Raw genomic sequence first — 796 nt, forward strand, 5'->3', positions numbered from 1 at the left:
CACAAAGGAAATACATCACTGATCTTCTTCATAAATCAGGCATGGCTAACACCAAACCAGCATCCATTCCCTTGTCCGCTAGTACTCAATTATTCAAGGATTCAGGTGATCTCCTACCTTGCCCAACTGAGTATCGCGCACTCGTGGGAAGTCTTCAATACTTAAGTCTTACTCGCCCGAACATTGCCTTCAGCACCAACAAACTTGCGCAGTTCATGCAACACCCCAGAACGACGCATTGGTCTGCCCTCAAACGGGTGCTCCGTTATTTGGCGGGCTCTTGAAACAAAGGTATCTTCATCTCGGCAACTGCTCCACTAACATTTCATGCTTACTCCGATGCAGATTGGGCAGGTGATAAGGATGATTATATCTCTACCACTGGTTATTTGTTGTATCTTGGTAGCACTCCCATCTCTTGGAGCTCCCGAAAACAACGCTCTGTTGCTCGTTCCTCAACTGAAGCAGAATACAAAGCCTTGGCTGACACAGCCAGTGAACTTCTATGGGTCCTATCCTTGTTCACTGAACTTGGTCACATGCCCATAACCAATCCAGTTATTTATTGTGACAATCTTGGTGCCACAACTCTGAGTGCTAATCCTGTTTTTCACTCTCAGATGAAACATATAGCCTTAGCCTATCATTTTGTTCGTGAAAATGTCCAAAAAGGCAAGTTTCGGGTTTCCTTTGTGTCTACTGATGATCAACTTGCTGACATACTCACAAAGCCTCTGCTTCATCCTCGATTTGACTCATTACTGTCCAAGTTGCATCTCTCTTCCAGATCGTCCAA

The sequence above is a fragment of the Vigna radiata genome, chromosome 11, assembly GCF_000741045.1.
Source record: "Vigna radiata var. radiata cultivar VC1973A chromosome 11, Vradiata_ver6, whole genome shotgun sequence".
Taxonomy (NCBI): Eukaryota; Viridiplantae; Streptophyta; class Magnoliopsida; order Fabales; family Fabaceae; genus Vigna; species Vigna radiata.